This window comes from Canis aureus, chromosome 2 (assembly GCF_053574225.1).
Source record: "Canis aureus isolate CA01 chromosome 2, VMU_Caureus_v.1.0, whole genome shotgun sequence".
Lineage (NCBI taxonomy): Eukaryota > Metazoa > Chordata > Mammalia > Carnivora > Canidae > Canis > Canis aureus.
Window position 1 is genome coordinate 44,736,437 of NC_135612.1, and position 20,898 is coordinate 44,757,334.

Here is a 20,898-nt window from a genome sequence, read left to right on the forward strand (position 1 = left end):
GAAAAAGCAGCTCTTTCAAGAGTAATTGCAAGTTTTGATAATTGGTAGGACACTGCCCCTTTTTGCAATGGTTGGATCCCTCTCAAAAGCAATACTTTTCTCTCTCTTTTACTATCTTTATGTAAAAGCTTCTAAACTCTGTGCCCAGTCTCATACACTAAAGCCTTGACCAGCCTTGTGTCTCCTCTTTCAGAATAAATGAAACACCATCCTTAAACATCCTGACTTAGTCGCTAGGGGATCACGTAAGGTGGATCATTTAAAGATTATTCTCAAATCTCAACGCCCGGGGTTTTCCAGCAGCTGCCAACAACGGTGGTTCTAAACATATCACCATCCAAAACCAACTCTGACAAGATTTCCACAGCAACTACTTTGCAGGTAAGCTGTGAAAAATTAAAATGATCTCTGCCCCCCCCCGCACCCCCACGTTTATGAGCCATTAGCAAGTGACCTTAGAAGGGGTTACTTTAAATAGAATGTGTTAAGTTTACATATAATAATAACAACAAAACTAAATAGCTTTAAACTAAGTGGCTTATGGGTTTATTTTTTTCTAAATCAAGTTCAGATTGCATTTTGGGATTCTATGTCACTCTTTCTTTATTTTTCCAAGAAAATCCGTGATTTTCATGGCATCCGTGAGGGCCTGACCAATATATGTTTTCTCCTTACAGCAGCAAAAGCTTTCTGTACAATTTGGGGTGTAATTCCTTCTTGGAAAAAAAAAAGATCTTTTAAAATATCTCATTCTTTCCTGTAAGAGTTGAGTTGAACTTTCCTTCTTTACCTGGTTGTCTAAGTACACACTGTCTCTACTTCTAGACTGATATGACCAACAAATACACCCTGATTCCTTCCACCTTCCACTTTCCAAGGGCAGGGATCTGCTGTGTTGGCCATGGCCTGGCACTTTGTTTTCAATCTCATCATTTTGTTTTTGAAAAATTCACACTCCTTTGCACTGGAAAAGTGCCTCTCTCGGTCACATCAGCGCATGGGCTTTTGCCCCCTTAGGAGAAAAGTATGTAACTAATCCATGAAAAGCAGGGTATTCAAGTCAAAAAGTCAAAAGGGTTCTTAGAACTCTTAACACATTTTTTAGAACTCTTAACACATTTCTTCTGGACCTCCAATGTTGTCTTGAAAAGATACAATCTAGCTTCCATTTCTACAAAGAAGTAAATGAAATTGACTTACCACTCCTACCCTCACCCCCAAATAGCCGCAATGGAGTCTGGCTGGACGGATGTTACAAAATCTATATTTTAAGATTTTCAATTTAAAGCGATTTCAAGAGACTCTTATTGCTCAGAGAATGATGGTATCTGGGGCTGGGGCTCTTTCAATTTTTTGTTTCTTTTTCTTAATGCTCAGACCCTCAACATGGGAGCAAAGATGCCAAAACTCGTTCCTCAAGAACAGACGGTGGCCTAATTATTAAAAGGAATGGCCTTCCTGCCTGTGATGATCTGTCTATTTGTGTATAAAATCCTACAACTGTGAAGAGCCTTGTGTACAGCAAAAGGGAAAGGGTGGGGGAGAAAAAAGGAAAAAAAAATCAAAGTGCTCAGTGGAGATACATCAGAGAGATTACACAAGAAGAGAAGCATAGTTTTCAAGCCCCCAGAATTCTTGACCAAAGAAGTAGTTAGTCCCAGGTCTACATCAAAAGAAAGCGGCGTTCTGTGTCATTGCTAAGACATTTCTGTGATGTTTTGCCCTTAGTCTCGGAGTAATCAAAAGTCACATTTTTTTTAAAAAAAGGGATAGACTATCCCTTTAAAATTAGATCATCACTCTGTATTAATATGCAGAATGAGTTGTCAATTGACCAAGCAACAAATGTACTTCCTCATATCCTCATTTTCACTTCTATCTATGAATATTTTAAAACTCTAATGTGTGCCTGGCCATTTGGGTTTTAAGCGAAGACTTATCACAGTGTAAAACCCTTCATTTTTATCCCTTAGCTGAGGGCTTCTTTTTCCTTTTTCCAGGGTGTCATTAAAAATCTGATGCCAAGAGCCGGGACTTGGCAAGGTTTGCAATATAATTTGCAATCTGCAGTGTTTGCTGGCTAGCCCCCACCTGCCCCCCCCCTCTTTTTCCCCCTTACCAGCCTGCCCGCTAGAGTCAATAGGGGGCATCGCTCATCTGTCTAAAAGAAAAATAGCAGCATACTAATTAGAATTCTATTTGCCAGAAGCCTCGGAGTTGCTGTGCTTATAGATTTCAAGCTTCTTTTGTTTGAATTAAATTGCCAACTTTTTTTTTTCTTCCTTCTTTGCAGTAGCATGAGAGAGCGGGTGCCTTATTTGATTGAAGGGGGGTTGGGGAGAGGTTGTGCGCGGGAAGAGTCTCAGCTATGGAAATGCTGGGGAAATGTCAGGGTTGTGTTTAAAAATGCCTGGTATGCTTTTCAGGGGCTGACTCCTGTCTTTCGCAGAGTTGTTTTGGGGGAACTGGTGGGAAGGTGGAGAAGTTCAAAGGGCAGAGGCTTGCTCTCCAGTGGAGGCCCCCAGCCCGTGCCCCTTGGCCAATGCTGAAATTCTGGGAGAGCTGACACACTCTCACCCCATGCAAAGCCAGATGGCTCATGCTTGGATAACAACCTTGGGCTGGGATCACAAAGCTGGTTCATAATGGAACACAATCTCTCTTGCTCTGTGAGATATTCTTCCCAAAAGTGGGAAGGAAAGAACCATATTTAATATTAGCTTGTTTTTATGACCCCTTAATGAAGTTCTTATGGTCCTTTATTAAAACGTCAACATTTCCCATGAAGAATATGAAAATAAAGTCCATGTTCTAGTTCAAAAATAACCCAACAGTAGAAAACTTGGGGTTTCAGAGAAGCACCCAAATGTTTTGCTGAGGAATCCTCCAGTAATGCAACGTGATCCTGTTGTCAGGAGTGCATCCTTTTAAAGTGAATCCTATAAAGACCTGGAACTAACCAAAGGGAAGGCCAGACCTATGAATCCCGCCTTATAGACACTTATAATTTGCTTCTGAACTAAGCTAAAATGAAGGCTTACAGCAGCTATTAAATTAATTGTCCTTTGAAACACAAGAAATAAACATAGATGCTATTGAAGACTTATGTACATGACAATGAAACCTGCCCTCCAAATGCAATTGTCTACTAAATAGTGAATAGGTAAAGACAAAGCGGTATTCGATATAATAAAATTGTCCTGGCTGATACAACATAGAGATTGGGGTTTCTCTTCCTTAAGTGATTTTGTAATGAAGAAAATACTTGGCCATAAAGCAAAAGAGTTCATTTTTTGCATGTTGCACCACGACTTGATACCGGGGCTAGCCCTGCAGTGCTTTACCCACCACCCAATAAAATCTGTCTCTTCTCACCTATGTCTACACTGTGATAGCCTGTAAATGTGCTAAAAACCCAAAAGGGGCCTTCATGAATGAATAAAATGAACCATAACCTCTATTGTTAATGCTAACCTCTATTGTTAATGCTAACCTCTCAGCTACTTTTTTTTCTTTATTCTTAGGCAGTGCAAATCAAGAGAAAAGAATGAGATCTTATTTTTGTGGACCTGTGTGTTACATGGGAGCAAGTTCAAAGAGAATTATCTCAAAAAGATTTGCTGAACAGAATATCTGCGTGGACCCAATGCGCTTACAGATGTTTGCAAGGCATTCCTTGGACTGACACATTTTCACTGAACTAGGTTTGGAGTCCGGGTCTTGCCCAAGCAAGTACTTGCTTTTGCATCAGTTGCTAAAGAAGCAAACATTTCAGGACCTTTAGAAACTAGCATTTCTTATACTTGAATGAGAACACTGTAGCTCTACAGGTAGTCCTTTCCCCTTCTGCCTTTAAATTTCTTACACCTCCAAGCTGAAGCACAAAACATTGATACTCGAGGTAGCATGTAAACCCCAGAGCCAGCTCCACTCACATATTTTTGAATCACTTTTCCAATTGGAAGCTCCAAGAATCTCGTCCTCCTTTATCTCTTCTTGTTATACTAAGTGGCAGGAGACAGAGTGGCAGAATGACCCACAAGATGGCATCTGTCACCAGGGGATTTTTTTTCCTGCCTTCTGCAGGCCAAATTTTGTTTGAACTCACTGTGGCCTCGGTCACAACTTCAACTTCCGACCCCCTTTGCCTCTTTGTCTTTATCCCCTATGCTCAGACGGCCCAGCCTGTTTACCTGACTTCCTGAAACCTTTTCCTTCAAGAAGCCAAGCCCAAGAAAAAAAAAAAAGAAAGAAAGAAAAACTTTAATTTGAAATCTGGGCTCAGAATTATAGCAGCAGTAAGGGTATAGGATGGGGGACCTGCCACAGCAGCCTCCTTGAACTAGGATGGATTCCCCAACCCTTCCCCCAACCCCCTCTCCCACCCCAGAACTCACGCAGACCCCAGGCCTGCAGGTGAGGGAGCTGATTGCCACACTGATGAAGTGGGAGGGTTTGGGTTGCTTTTAAGGCAAGTGCCTGACAAATAGCGGAAATAGAAGTGCCCTTGGAGGGGTCTGCTGAATTTTAACCCTAGCGAGAGTTAAACCCAGTACCTGTGCATATTAAATCCAAACCCTTAGTTTACAGAGGAGTCAAAAGTGTAATCGAGGGAAAGGATGATGTCTTTGAAGCACCAACAGGCTTATAAGAAAAAGGATTCATCCCTCAAGAGGACGAGGACACAGAGAATTTGATGTGTTTGGCAAGTTAGAGAAAAGGAGGTTTGGAAAAATCTGAATATCTGAGAATTGGTTAAGGACATGATTAGATTTCAGGGTATTAAATCAGTCAATGTGTGCAAAAAGACTGCAACTGTGCCGGCCAAAGGTTAGTTTCATTATCAGAACCATGAAACATCTTTAAATGTTAAAGTCATTAACTTATTAATATGAGGATGAGGATGAATATTACTTTATCAATATTCTTTGAAATGAATTCAATTCAAATAACAGAGGGTTTTTTTGTCTCATATTAATTAACTATATACCATTCAAAATAATTAAAAGCAGTCTGGAAAAAGGGGCACGGTGCAGGCAGGAGCTGGTGGAGGTGGGGGCCGTACTGGGGAGGAAGCCAAGGATCCTTACTGGAGCCCTGTCTGCATCTTACTGCGGTGATTGCCAGGGAAAGTGACAACTTCCATGGACAGCAGCCTTGCCCTCCCTCCACCTCTTTCTGCACCCGTGCTTTGCCGAGTCAGAAGAGGTGATGGGGGAAGCCTGCCACCGGCGAGGCACAGTGACCCATTGTGTGATCAGATGTGGTGACAGCCCTCCTCCTCCCCTGCGGGCGGGGTCTGCAGCTGCCCATCACCACGCACTGTTCCACCCGGTGTCCCAGCATTTCAGTAATGGCGCTAGAAAGGGTCTTGAAGCATTGTAATTAAAGTCCTCTACAGCTGGTGTCATGAAACAAATAAGAGAAATGCATTGCGTGTCAAGGACAGCTAACATTTGTGCTTTTTTTCATAATCTTTTTTTTTTTAATCATTGTTGTTTCCTGTGTATCCTGTACGAGCACCATTACTTCTGCTTTTTTTTTTTTTTTAACTACCATCCTGCTCACTTGGGAGTCATTTTTAAGGTCAGCCAGTATACATTAATCCTGCCTCGAGTAAAAATTTACTCCTCATGATAGAACTGACAAGCCTGTACAATAACACATGAAAAAAAAAGTAATTCATTATTTATTTTTAAAAAACAAAAGTAATGGGCTGTTTTGTACATTATACAAGTGCTGGATGAAAACTCTAGTGTGTGTGTGCCCACGCATGTGCATGAGTGTGTGTGCATGTGCTTGCATGTGTGCATATATTGTTACAGGAGTACCATCCCTATAATGCCTGCCTGCTTTTCTAATTACTCCAGGCTTTCTGCATGGGAGGAATAAGAAAATCACATTTTCACAGCACTCTTGTGGAATATGGTGGAAACCTTTCCTTCAAATTTGCTTCCTGCTTACTCCTTGCTTTTGATGCTGTTCATCTCCCAATGGATGAGCCTTTTCTTTTCTTCCCTGAGACATTGAACCATGCAAGGAAGGGGGGGGGGGCGGGTAATAAGTGGCAGGCAGGGACAGGAAGGAGAAGCAGAGATCTTTACTGTGTGTGCATTTATCTGTCTCTAAGTAGGACTTGAATATAATTCCGTGAGACACTCTTCTCCCTTTAGAGCTGGGCAGAAAAACAAGCTCATGAAATCAAACAAGAGGGCAAGAGCTTATCTTCCCCCAACAAATTTATCAAGAGAGAGTTGGTGGTGGGCTTAGGAAACTGTCATGGAGGGACAAGGTGGAGATCAAATGTACTGTTGAGTAAGGAAACGAAGCACAAACTTTGCCCAGAGCTTGGGGACAATGATGCTCAAAGATTAACCCACCCTCTCAATTAACACCTCACATGAAAATCCCCACAAGGTCATGGGATCCGTGCTTCGGTGCGGTCAATCAGCGCCGCCCGCCTCCATACAAACCGAGACCGAATGCAGAATTAACACCGGTCCCCAAGCCCTCGCTCACAGACTCACGTCAGATTAAGCCCTTGCACAGAGAAGATATGAAAAGCATTTCTAATTAGGGTCTGAGGTTACTGGTTAAAATGCAGTCGAGCAGTCTACCAACCATTCTTCTCCTTTTTTATAATTTTAATTAAACTCAGATACTATTTAATTCCTACCTGCATAGATTTAGTACTACTTGAATGCAAACCTGATAAAGAATACTCCTGATCCCCACTTAGCTGCCACAAGGACTTATTAAAGAGGGGGTGACTGTCTGCAAGATCTTCCAGGAGTCCTTTTGCAATAATTACTTTTCTATCAAATGAAAAGCATAATATTTTTCCGTAAATAGGTTTTTTTTCCCTGTGAAACTTTGACTTCTCTACTCTCTTGACAAAATTGTAATTATAACTTCACTGTAGGGGTTACTTTACCATCACGCTAGCCATTAGAATGCTTTTTCTTGCACACCAAAGCTCTGTTTTCTCATGGCTTACAGAAACTTGAGATGGATGCTGGAGAATTTTTCGCACAAATGTATCACTAATTAGATGTGGATGTGTTGCTTCTGTATTTAAAAATACTATTGCCCAGACCCTCTTTGAATTATTAGGAATTCCACAGTGCATCTGAGTCCTTCTGCCATTGTCTGATTAGTAGTCTAGTGTCTTGGTACCAATTTTTAATATCTGCGGTGACCCCGGAAGCCTTCAACAACATCTTCAGCATACTAAAGCCTCGCTTCTCCAAAGCACAGGTCTGAATAATTCAGGATCTGTAACGGCAGTTTTGCCCTTATGAAACCATTTGGGCAACTTTGGGATTCTAGAATCTATAATGCTAGTTTCCTTTCCATGGCCTTTTGATTACTTTCCCAGTAGTGGTTTCAAATAGCCATGATTTCAAAAATATTGTTATAATGGCTTGTTGCAGTAATAACAGTATCAAAAATCACCCAAATAAATTCCCCTTTTAAGTACTTGTAACAGAACTCCTGCTTCACCCCACAGAATCATGCAGGTCCCAAATCTCCTATCTACTGGATAGAATAAAATACAATCTCATGTTCCATTTTTCTAAGTGTGGCCGCCATTTGTAATGGTGAAATTAACATGAAAATGTATTGTACTATCATTTGACCGTTTATTTAACATTTAAGGAAAACATTTTTTTCAAGATTTTATTTATTTATTCATGAGAGACATACACACGGAGAGAGGCAGAGACACAGGCAGAGGGAGAAGCAGGCTCCCTGTGAGGGACTCCAAGATCACGCCCTGAGCCGAAGGCAGACGCTCAACCGCTGAGCCATCCAGGTGTCCCTAGGAAGAGCATTTTGAATAAAGAATGGTATAAAGGAAATGTGCTTATGAAATGGCATTCATTCGATGCCATTCTCAACACAAGCTTTATAGTCTTAGAACTAAAAGGAGGGATCATGAAATCTAGACTATTAAGTGACCAGACTAACTTTTTGTACCTCTCTTCATTTTCCTCATAAACCACAGGTTTCAAAAGTATCCATAAAGGGCTAGATGCTCAGCTTGTGGTCAGCTTGTACCCTGGGACTGTGCCACCAACAGGGATAAGTTCAGTGATGTTTACTGAAAAGTCCTGGAAGTTGCTTTAGACTGAGCTACAAAGGGCTCTCTTTTCTTCCTAAAAGAGAGGTTTTATCTGTCCCTAATCTCTGTGGTTTCCATTTCCTACTGAGTATCTACACACTTGCTCCCTACACACTTTTTAAACCATGCCTCTTAGAAACCTCCTCAAAGCTTCCTTCCAGTCCTGCCATATATGCACAAAAATTTGAATACATCCTGATTCTTCCTACCTGGAGGTTTTCAAAGGTAGCACAGTGATACAATAAAGAATAAACTAATGTCGCATTCTCTACTTACTTCCTAGCTGGGTGACCACGGATGTTACTCAACTTCTCTGTGCTTCATTTTCCTCATCTGTAAAATGGCAATCATATCCATACTTGCTCACAGAGTGAGTATAAGAAATAAGTGGGTGAGTACATGTAAAGGCTTAGAACAATACTCACACAGAGGAAGCACTTCTTCACTGGTATTTAGTATTATCAGCCACTCTTCCTTGCCTGGAAAGTCTCCCTCTCTAGAATATGTCTGCTGAAAACCCAGGGGTCATTTAAGGCCCCTGTCTTCCAAGAAATCCCCGTTGGCTCTCTGGGTCAAAATTGGGAACCTCTTTCTCTACTATGTGTTCCTTTCAGCACCTAAGACATTCTGGCATTTCTTACATTGGTCTGTGCAGGTCATAGTTCTCTAGCTGTATACCGTAAAACCTGAACAATTTGCCCCAGGTTTTGGTCAAGTAGTCAAATGTCCTCAAGCTACAATGGAAGATGTGTGCCCTTTCCAGAGGTGTGTCAAAGGGAGCCAGAGCATGAGCTCCTGGAGGGCAGCCTGGGTCTGCTTGGTCTCTGCACCCCATAGCTCTAAGCCCAGCGCTGTGAGCAGAGCAGATGCTTGGTAAATGTTTGTTAAATTAAATCTCAGGCAATTTGCTTCGATTTACTTAGAACTCCCTGGGTAAGTAATCAGTTCCTATACCATTCAATGAGTTTTTAATAGCATTTACATTGGACTCTCCATATAGGTTAATCAGAACCAGCTCTCCTAACTCCCCGGCTTTCTACTCAGGGATTTCAGACAAACAGACTCAGGTCAGTGCCTTGCTCATCTTTCCCAAGGCTGAAACTGAATGGGGAAGCCTTGGCTCTACATGAATTTTTCTTCCATTTGCAAAACAGACATCGTAGAAGGAGATGCATACAACAGACCAATCGAGTCAAAGGTTTGATTTACAAGGGACTGTGTTTCCAATGAATGATCAGCTGTCTACATTGAAAGAGACTGATTGTAGAGTGCTCCCCATCTGCAGAATTGAGAAGTCACTATTTCAGGACTTGCTGAAAATTTTCAAGTACTGGCAATTCAAACAAAAGGACCCAAAACTTAAACCCAAAGATAATCATGAATGCTGTGAACTACTTTTGCTCCATGAACAATATATCCCACCTAAAAATGAGTGAACTTTACTTTGAATTTCTACCCCCTTTTTTATTATTTTCTTTTGTAATTTTTATGACATTCCAGAATAGCCAAATATGAGGAAGAAAAAAACTAGGACTATAGGCTCAGAGGTAAAGAGAAAAACACATAACAACGTAAATGATGGCTCAACATAGAGAAAATATCTTTTAAGGATCAAATGCTGCCAAAGGGATCCTGAAAATCTTTGTGTGATTTTTTCCTAGTTATCTTGTTTGAAAAGATAGTTCTGAGCTTCTTTGCTTGAAGTTTAATATTTATTTGATTGGCATATATGGCTTAAAGGTGATTTGGAAAACATAACAAAATTTAAACACAATCCCTTCAAATCTAACACACCTGGGAATTAAAACTAATGTTCAAGAAATACCTTGTGCCAATATCATGCTTGTCTTATCTCACTTCGCTCTCACATTGACTTCCAAAATTCACCAGTTGTGTTGTACATGGTGAGATGATTAAATAGGTTGACTTTTCACATGAGATTATTTGCTACAAATAGATTTTGAAAGCGCTCTTGTGCTCTTGTTATTCTGCATGATAGTTAAGGCTCCCATTTTATATATAGGAAAACTGAGATTCACAGAAACACAACATGCCCATTGCTACATATTTAAAATACCAGGAGGTTAGGATTAAAAGTTGAACATCTCCCATCTAAAGTCCACATCCTTTTGCCCAAGCATATGATCTTTTCCTCAAGGATTGTTTCGTTTCTTCACATGTTCCTTCTTTCCAAAGATATTTATTGGCAGCCATCTGTAATGACAGGCATTATTTTAGGTTCTGGGAAACAAAACAAATAGTAGCTAACAAAACAAAGTCCCACCCTTCTCAAGTTTATACTCTAGTGAAAGATACAAATGGTATATTAACTTTCAAGAGGCAACAGCAGCTATGAAGAAAAAATTAGCAGGGCACAGAGCTGAAGTCAATGAGGATAGAGGGCTATTTCTGGTGAGTGGTCAGACACTCTTAAGCAGAGACCTGAGGGAAATAAATCCATGTGCCAAATTCCCTGCTGATGGAAACCTAAGAAATTAAAACTAAGTTGTAAAAGCCATTCAAGTAGAGATCCTCAAAAAGAAATAGTAGAGGGAGGCATCTGAGTGTTTCAGTCAGTTAAGCGTCAGACTTGATTTCAGCTCAGGTCATGATCTTGGGGTCGTGAAATCGAGCCCCATGTCAGGATCCATGCTCAAAGGGAGTCTGTTTGAGATTCTCTCTCCTTCTCCTTCTCCTTCTGTCCCTCCCCTTGCCCCGCTCTCTCTCTCCCTCAAATAAATAAATAAAATCCTTTAAAAAGAGAAAGAAATAGTAGAGAAAAGCAAATTAACCATAACAGGTTGGCCTGTGTATTAAATATATACAGACATACACTTCCAATACATACAGCAAAGGTAGTCAGATCTAGTAAACGGGATCTAATCATCATTCTTAGCATTTTTATTAACCTCTGCATTTCACACAGCAAAATTAAAAAGTAGAGTCCCTCCTCCACCCGGAGGCTGGCAGAGTGCCACTGCACACAGTCCAACCCTCCCCACCTTCTCTGCCATGGCCTGGAGTAGGTTTGCTTTGTAGGTTTGTCTCCCCCTCAAACTGAGACCCTTAGATGCAGGGAACCTTATGTCCTCCTCCTAACCTAACCTATGACATTCTGTCACTGAAATGGACCACTATGCAATGTTTTTGACAGAAAGATTGAATGAACGTGGATGAGTTTCATGCAGTTGAATATTCAAGACACTGAAGACTTGACACGTGTGTTGTCTGTATCACGTGCATGTACATTTAAGGACATCACACACCAGGCCTTCTGCAAAACTGTGTGAGAGGGATAGTCAGACCACCACTTCACACAAGTGAACCCTGAGGCTGAGAGGAGTCAGGAAATGGCTGATTGAGGACAAAATTTTGCTCCTGCCTGGACCAGAGATGTATGTGGCATTGGCTTGGCTTCTCTTTCCCTTTCTCATTCTGCCTTGCTGATGTCTGATTTTGAAGTCATTAACAACAAGCCTGCTTTGCTTTTTACTCGATAAGAAGTAGTGAGCGAAGCATTGGGGAACAATCTTTTTTGAACCAGCCTATGTTTACCATAATATTGTCTACAGTTTTGCCTTGGTCACAAGAGCTTCGGACACAGAGGACTTTGTGATGGCAGGAGTGAGTGAGGCCCTAGAAGTGAGTATGGGGGACCCAGAAAACCTGAATCTACAGTCCTTTCTACTTTCATGTAAATATGTTTCCTGACAATAAACTGAACCAAGTGCATGCCTAAAATGAATGCTCCACATTTTTTCCATACAAGCATCCATTTGACTCAAGGACACATGCTACAATGCTACATGCTCAACATTTCAGATTAATGAGCGTAGGCCCACAGCAAAGCCAGGTTAATATATTTCCTGGTTGCTCCATCTGATAGGCTCCATCTGATATATCATGCATTCATGTCCTAGAGAGTTCAAGTTGCCTAAGAGAGCAAATATGAAAATCACCAAAGATTTTATTTCTCATAAAGGCTCTATAAAGCAAAATCTACATAAAGCAATATTCAGCAACATAACAACAGTAATGACAATATAACAGTGATAGGCAATGCTCTATCCAAAGTGTAATTAATATTTTAATTATTTTTCTCAGTAATACCTGCATCCCACTGTGCAAAGTAACTGGGTCTCGTATTTTTCAAAGATGACAAGATTAGTGTTATTAATGTTCTAGGATGTGTGTCGTTATTTTTTAATGTTATTAATGCTACTAATGGTGATGAATAAGAGAATCATTATGAGGTAAGGAGGTGGTTCGTTCTGATGATCCCACTTGGATCCCTTTGGTTAATAATTTGTCTGTGGCTGAGGCAGACTTCGTGTATCCCAGTTGTATATCCCCATGTATATTTATGTCTACTAAATTATTTTAAATTATTTTAAAGAACTCTAAAAATAATTGGCCTATTATCTCACACAAATAGTTTTGATTGAGATGAATAGAATTTTAGAAATATAAACATCAAAGAACTTGTTTTTAGAATTGTTTTTAAGAGAATGCTGGTTTTGCTGGCAGAGGAAATTATAAGCCGTCACCTTTCAGCCTTAGATCTCAGGGAGATTATCTGTTGAATTTATGGAACATCTTAAAATAGTTTAGTTTCCAAAAATTCTAGGCTGTCCATAAATAGTATTGAGTTTCTCATGGTGTAAAGCTGGGCTGTTTGATACAGTAGCCCCTAGCCAAACATGGCTAACTGAGCACTTGAAATGTGGCTAGACTAAATTTAGACGTGCCATAAAAGTAAAATACTCTCTGAGTTTTGAAGGCTTAGTCCAAAAACAAAAAAACAAAAACCAAACCGAAACAAAACAAACCAAAAAAAAAAAAAAGAAACAAAACCCCAAAACCAAAAGAAACACCAGATCTCATAAGTAACATCCTAGTATTGATTGCGTGATAATTTTTTGGACAGATTTGGATTGAATAAAATATTACTTAAATGACACATTTTTTCTTTAATTTTTAAATGCAGGTTCAAGAAAATTACACATGTGGCCCATATCACATTTCTATTGGGTAATGCTGCTCAAGCTTTGTAACCAGTAACCAACCAATCCATTTTACAGATGAGAAAACTGAGTTCACAGAGATTATTTTGGGGCTCCAGATTCAAGCAGCTTGGCTCTAGAAGCAATGCTTTTACCCCTGGGCCATGTTCCCTTAGAAACAAGGGTCTGGGCTGCCCATGATTACGTCCTTCCTTGCAGATACCCCTGAGCTCAGCGGGGGATAGGAAAGGGCTAGAACCATCCATGCTCCCATACCTGAAGAAATGCCCCAAACAGGCCCAAACAACTGAGACAGGGCGACAATAATCTTTGTCATCTAAAAATATTCTCAGCTGCAATGCGGCATTGTCCCTCCGTGAGGACAACGGCCAACTTCCACTGAGATCCTTCTGCGGGGAAGGCAGGAGCTATCATCACGCTCCTCGGCCCCATATTTGCATCAGTGACTGGCACTCTATTAGGATTGGTATCAAGGGGGTGGGATCCTGGTTTCCCTGGATTTGGGCCTTTCACGCCTTCTGATTGATAGCTCCTACTTGTAAAGCGGTCACCCGCGCAGCTGTCTGCTGCTCCTGCCCGCCTCTCCACTGTGGTTGATGCAATTCTGGTTTCATTCACCAGTCCCCTTGAATAGCAACATCCTCCAGTTGGAGGCAAACCTGCTGTCGTGGTTTGCATGCAGGCACTGTCCTGCCAAGCGCTCCATGGCACTGCGTCTGCCAACTGACAGGCAGCCTGTGGATCCCATCCCTGATAAGTTTTCTAGTTTCTCAAATTATCTGTGTTTTCCTTCTCTTTCATGCTCAAAGCATAACAAATTTCTTTGATATGTTTCTGTGTGCTGTGGAATGCCAATGGCATCAATTGAACTGTATCGCACCATGGAAAAAGCTGTTTTTGCAGAACCTATAAATATCTGCTGCTTCATGATGTCTTTTGATTGCTACATAAACTCCGATCGTTAAACATTGATCAAAGGTGGCTTGGAATCAAATGGCTTTATGCTATGATGATATGGGTGCAACAGGCAAAGGTCAGAATTAGGTGTTTTGTGTGGACCCACACCCTTATCATGGAAAAGCTTCCAGCAGACTCAGATACATCAGCTTTTGTCCTTTAGTCGAATTTAATGACATGCATAGTACTAGAAGTTTCCTGGCTTACGATATATTTCTTTGTAAATGTAAAATTGTTAGGTGACTGCATAGAACAATTTTAAATTGAAAAGTAGATAGCTAAGCAGACAAAGATAGAAGACAGATGTAGCTAGCCTTTTTTTTTTTTTTTTTTTTTTTTTTTTTAGGAGAGAGAGAGAAAGGGTAGGGAGGAGGGGGAAGAGCAGAGGGAGAGAGAGAATCTGAAGCAGGTTCCACAACGTGGGACTCGATCCCACGACCGACTATAAGCCATCCAGGCACTCCCCTTCTGTGGTTTTCAATAATTTTTATTTCCTATGTTTACAAACATGTAATATCTATTGATTGTAGAAAATTTGAAAAATATAGGAGAAAGTTATTCTCCTGGGGAACCCAGGAGAATTGACTAGGAAACAGAAACAACTTGTTAACATTTCTCATTCTTTGCTATGCACAAAGATTGTTTTTCAAGACATTGGACTATACCGTGCATTTGTTCATGTCTTATGGCCCTTAGCACTTTTTATGTTCACTTAGTTACCCTGAGCATCTCTCTCTGCTACGTTAAATGTTTTCCTATATGTGTTTATTCCTTTGATTATGATGATGGCTTCACAAGTATATGCATATATCCATATGTCAAATTGTATACATTAAATCAGCACAGTTTTCTATATATCAGTTACGCTTCAGTAAAGCTGTTAAAAATATTCTCTTATAACTTCTGTCGCAATCACTATATGGTGAATCCTGTGGATGTATCATAATTAATTTAACTAATCCTTATGGTGAGACATAAACGTCTTTTTTCTTCGTGTCTGTAAACTGTCTAGCACATTGAGGATCACCAAACAGAAGACAGGTTGAAATGAACTCGTATAAATTAAATAAGTAATATAAAGATCAATTTACTTTTAGACAATGTTATATTCACCCCCAACATTGTCAATGGAAACAGAATATCTGAGGAAAGTAAAATCTATTAGGATTTTTAAAATACGTATTTTTTTGGTTCAGTTGGGCAAAGTCCTCCAGTCCTCCCTGGAGATGATCTTCCCCTCCTTAACCTACAGCAAGATCTCTTCAACATGTTGATTTTGATTCTCCCTGGAAACTTGTGGAAACTCCCACAAGTATCAAGTGTATCTTGACTATTTGACACTGGAGTCAGAGTTTTCATTTGTAGTAATTTCAATTTAGATGTTAGATCATCAGCCACATCCCAAAGCAATGATCAGAATGTGAACATGCTCCTTGATTGGTGCATGACCAATTGCTTACTGTTCAACTACTTTGATTTCAGATGTCTGATGTCAGCAGGAACGGAATCAATGCAAAATGGTTACCTAGTAGTGCCATTGAAACAAGGCCAATGACATTTAGTCTAGTGGAGATAACACCAAGTAATAAGTTAGTTAGTTCTGTCATCTGAAAAGAAGAAAGTTTAACTAGATGATTTAAAAGTTCTTTTCTTTCTCCAAAATGCTGATATCTGTGGATCCTTCAATTCTGCATCCTCAAATTGCATCCTGTATCATATACTGAGCACACTGAACAGGCTTAGAAGCCAGCTTCCATGTAAGAAGTTGACTATCCTTAGACGACCATACCATGAGGAAGCCCAAACAGCCTATTTATGTGCTTAGAGAAGAAATGAGATCCCGGTCAACAGCCTGCAGGTGAAACCCCAGCCAGCACTAACCCCTAGCTATCTGGAGCCTCTAACCATCTAACCACCCAGGTGATACTGTGCTCAGAAGAAATGCCTCATCAACTCACGAAATCACGAGACATCATAATTGTCCTTACCTTAAGTCCCCAAGTTTGGGGACAGGTTACTACGCACCAATAAGGAATGATCTATATTAACTAGTATGAGAAACACAGAATAAAATACGATGTAATTTTTCATATTTGCATAATGACTAACACATGTATATATGTACATACGTGTATGTGTGTGCATATACTACATTCTCACTAAAGTAATAATTAAAATCACATGATTCAGCTTGAAAACAAATCACCTATGTTGACTTGAAACAAATTTCTTTTTTTTCTTTTTGAAACAAATTTCTTGCGCTTTTTACCATTAGGATGGTGATGGGAGTCATTACATTCTTTAATTAATGTGAGGAATATTTGGTTTATGATGTTCCTGTGATAGATTCAAATCAACAGATTCATGAATACACTTTTTCCTCTAGGTCAGGAGAAATTGTATTCCAGAGTAACACAGTTAAATTGAGTGGAATTCGTGCTCACCAAGTTCCAGGATACATAATATGTGTGATAACCATGTCTGATGTGACAGGGCCTGATGGGCTGCTGGCTGCAAATAAAGCATCTGCCATAGAGAAGGACAATAGGCATTTATATTCCTCCAACCAGCCTTCAGCCAGTCTTATAAGCAGAGGTATCTTTGAATATGGCAGAGACTTCCTCTAAGAGATGGTAGGAAAGTAATCATGGAATCTCTCTCTCTCTCTTTCCTCTCTCTCTCCTCTGCCACACCTACCAAATCAGCTGCATAACCAAAATAACCACTGTCACACAATTTCACCAGCAGCAACAAAACAAGAAGAGATGCTACTTTATCCCCTGTGCTTCCTAACATGCCGGCTGAAAAGAGCTCTTGGCTTAGCCTGATGTAGCACTAACCTCGTCCTCAGTCTGGATCTTAAAAACAAGATCAGGTGTGTAGAATTAGAAACACCCCCCCTCCTGGTCAATGCAAAGATAGGTCTCACCAACTGTGCCTGTAGCAGCTCTCCTTTCTCCACATGACCTACTGTTTACTAACTTCCATCAATAAAACCTCATCTCTTGATATGTTATGATTCCCAAGAGCATATAACTCACCTGATAGTAGTTTTACTTTTGGCAGCTTTTTACAGATTCCATAGAAGAAACATCCACATGCTAACAAGTAGGCTGTTTTGAAAAGCTCACTGAAGGTTGGGTTAAAGCCCATATACCTGAATAGAAAATGTTAGCACCAGATATAGACTTGACCATGTGCTTGCAGCTGGGGGCAGGGGATGGGGACTCATGGCACTTTTGAGACTTGTTGCTACCTCCCCACCTATTGCACATATTAGCTTCACTCAGGGAATTTTTGTTCTGCCACCTTTGATTCATGGGTATTTTTCTAAAGTTGCTGGGCTTCTGATTTTCTTCTTTACTTCTCTAGATAAATGGACTTGATCCCAAAGACACCAAAGCAGGTTTGGCTTGCGTGCTCTCTTCAGCCCCCCTGCACCTGACTCCCAAGCCCCATACCTCTAGCCAGACTAGAATGACCCTCACAGTTAGCTCACCCAAGACCAGGTGATTGTCCAAATGTTCCAACATGGTACCAAACCAAGACACTTATCCATGAAGAGCATAACTGAAATCCAGTCCCCCAACTGGTCATCTCATAATTGGTACTAACTTCTGTTTTCTATTTTATTTTTTTAAAATATTTTATTTATTTATTCATGAGAGACAGAGAGAGAGAGAGAGAGAGAGGCAGAGGGAGAAGCAGAGGGAGAAACAGGCTCATGTAGGGAGCCCGACATGGAACTCGATCTCGGGTCTCCAGGATCAGGCCTTGGGCCAAAGGCGGCGCTAAACCACTGAGCCACCCGGGGTGCCCCTGTTTTCTATTTTAGATTACTATTTCAGTGGAGAGAAAGCAGGTAACAAGAAGATGACCAGCATTGGCTGATGAAAAAAGGACAGGTGTAGAGATGTTCAGGGATTAGGGTAGGAAAGCACACACACCTAGCTATCTTGAAACAATATTTTTTGTGCACCGAAGATGATATATTTCTGGCTGATTTCTTTTCGTTATGGTTGTTATTTGTTGTGCCCTCCAGGTGACTTACAAAAAAAGAAGTTTTACTGATCTAGGATTAAGATAAGTCTGGTTCATATCTGAAGGCTCACCAAATAGAATAATACAGCATTTAGTAGTATCCAGTTAAATATTTGTTGAGTGATTGATAGTTTAAATATTTTAAGTGTATTTTCCTTAAAGTAAGTTTGAAATTAATATACACAAACCTCTAACAAGTAAATGAATTCTCATATCGCTGTGTGAAGAGTGCCACAATGTCTGTCTACCACTTCTGATTTGCCACTGTTTACAGCAGCTTGGTAGGAAAAGCTTCCATTTCCCTGCAGAATTTTGTGTGAACAAGCTACATATCTATAAGATTGTGTGTGGGTGTGTGTGCCTGTAAGGTGTTAAGCAGTTATTTATAGAAGGAAGATTTTGCACCCTCCATTCTAGGGGACAGTCTGTATCTGTGTACATTCCCAGGAGTCATCAAAAACTTTTATCAATTTACTTTTATAAGTCAAATGTTATTGAAACACAGCATAAGCTGCCTATGGAAGAAATTTCAAACTGAAAGCTTTTGAAATGTGAGTAGCCATCTCTCTTCTTAAGACAGATTTTTTTTAATACCAGGAATTCTTAAACGTTTAAAACCTTTATATAGCTAGGTTTAGAAACAATTCTTTTTATCATAATTGAGCTTTATTTATACATCCTGCCATATAAGACTTTAAAATCATAAAACAGCATTTTGTGGAAGGTAGGCATCCTATCATTTAAAAGTTTGAGTCTATCTTAAGGATCATCTATATTTCTCAACTCCACCAGGCCTGAGGAAGCTGAAGAAAGCATTCACTTAGGTTTTTATTAACTGTAATAATCCCTTTTTAAAAAATATTTTAAGTCAAATTTGAGTTGTTTAATAGAAAGCAACATGTTGCTTCCAATTAATGGATAAAGACTGCCAAAATCTTAAGATTTCCTCAAAATCTGTATATCTCTTGTGATACACCAGAGGGATTAAAACAATTGGTCAAAACAATTCCAATCTTGAGGGTAACAACAGCTTTGGGCACAGCATTTTGAGATATACAATAAGGGACCCACCTGTCTTGCCACACTTTCCAACCCCCCCACCATAAGCCTTGTTATCTAGGGGTGAAGTCAGTGTCTTGAAAGCCAATGTCAGGATCCACTAGCTTTCACAGAGGGGGCAGACACTTATTAGCAGAGGGTTATCAAAACAACTTGCAATGTGAAGGCTGACTAACCCTAGGAGAATGGCTCATGGAACTCATGAGTGTGCAGGAGTGGTTGGCATGACTATTTTCAGAGCAGAAAATGGTGCTTGGCATGTTAACAGAAGTGTAATCATTTTTAAATTAATAACTTAGCAAAAACATATAGATCCAGTAAGGGCACTGCAATGAGCATTGAGCATCAAAAACACTCTGGGTACAGAGGAAGGGATGGTAGATGAATAACGGCTAAGCTGTGAAAACAAGGAGATACTGTAACATAGTGGTTTGAATAACATGCAAGTTGATTCCTCTCTCACATAACTCTGGAGGTTGGAAATTTAGATGGTAGGGCCTCCTCAGAATTCACTCATGGCCTCCAGCGCTTCCAACTTTACCATAGTCCTCTCAAGTGTCATCATCTGGGTGAAAGGCAGCTGGGTCACTACTATGAACATAGCCCATGTCTTTCCTGAGAGAATCCAAGAGCCCATTTCCGTGCTTTAAGGTCATGACCCGGAAGGGGCACGCATTACATTCACTTATGTCTTATTGGCCACATCTAACAATCCAAAAGGCAGATAAATCTCATCTCAAGTAGGAGGTCCTGTGCTATCAGAAACTGTTTCTGAGAGAGAAGAGAAGAGTATTTGGGGGTAGATATCTAGCACTCCACCAAGACAAGGAATGGTTTATTGAAGACTATGTAGTGTTTGCTATAGTGTCAAGACTAACTTTTTTCTGTTACTTTTCCCTGATGCCTGTCTCCAGAAAGACTGCAAGCTACCAGCTTAGCCACCATCCTGCCACTGGGCTGTGTGGTCAAAGGACTGGCAGTTTCTGCTGTTCCTGAGAAAATCTCCCACATGACAGCATCTATTTCATTAAAGTTGACTACTCCCAAGAAAGAAAGGCGTTGTTGAAACTTCAGCACCATTTCTACTTTTTTTCATCCTTTGAGGAAACGATCTTGACATTAGAATTCTGAAAATGAAGTAAACACTCCAGTCAGTTCTTTTCCATTTACTTACATTTGAGAGAGTTGGCTGCCAAGCTAAAAGGCACTAATGTATTCTCCTCACTCCAAATACATCAAAGAAAGAATGAAAAGATATTGTGAGTAAAGTTTTCAAAGCTTTTTCTTTCCTTCTCTTTCTTTTTTTTTTTAAGTTGTCTACTTAATGAAAATGGCTACTACGCAGTCTACAGATTATTCTTATTTAAAAAATAAGGGGAATCCATTTGATGCTTTGTGAAGAGTAACTTTGCAACTTCTAAGTACTTTTAATCCAGGTGCTTCATAAAGGTGATACTCTAGGTTACTGCTTTTTAAGACAGTAAGTCCATACTTGAAAGTGGGAGCTGCCTTAATGCCAGGTAATGTAACTGCTGCTGAGGCTCTACTGAAAAAAAAAAATGTCTTAACCTTCTTAGCAGCCAACATTGGTCACTATTACTATTCAAACTTTCATCTTTTTAGTGTGTCCTACCTTTAAATTCATTGATCTAAATTTTGGGGGAAACTCCTCATCACATTGGGAATGCTGTC